Source organism: Octopus bimaculoides, chromosome 30, assembly GCF_001194135.2.
Source record: "Octopus bimaculoides isolate UCB-OBI-ISO-001 chromosome 30, ASM119413v2, whole genome shotgun sequence".
Lineage (NCBI taxonomy): Eukaryota > Metazoa > Mollusca > Cephalopoda > Octopoda > Octopodidae > Octopus > Octopus bimaculoides.
Genome location: NC_069010.1, coordinates 7,980,315 through 7,980,706, shown reverse-complemented (window position 1 = coordinate 7,980,706; position 392 = coordinate 7,980,315). Strand labels below are relative to the sequence as shown.

Below are 392 nucleotides of genomic sequence, written 5' to 3'. Positions count from 1 at the left end.
AACAAAGAGCAGTGATCCAATTTCTCTGGTCGGAAGGTGTGTCAGGTGCTAAAATTCATTGGAGGGTTCCAGTTGATCCAATCAACGGAACAACCTGCTCGTGAAATTAACGTGCAAGTGGCTGAGCACTCCACAGACACGTGTACCCTTAACGTAGTTCTCGGGGATATATTAGGTGTTTTCGCTCAATAAACACTAACAACGCCCGGTCTGGGAATCGAAACCGCGATCCTATGACCACGAGTCCGCTGCCCTAACCACTAGGCCATTGCGCCTCCACACATGACCACAGTAGTACCAAATATAAGCACGCATGTGCAGAAGCTAGCATGACAATAATAAATAAAGATATGTTATGATGAAAGTGTGAATAATTTTTGACCCCCCCCCCC

General features: G+C 46.4%; 1 protein-coding gene across 1 annotated transcript in view; it reads left to right on the top strand.

The window, feature by feature from the left end:
- Positions 1–392, top strand: part of LOC106872908 (papilin) — a 151,893-nt gene that overhangs the window by 7,957 nt on the left and 143,544 nt on the right. The gene's annotated exons all lie outside the window — the stretch shown is intronic.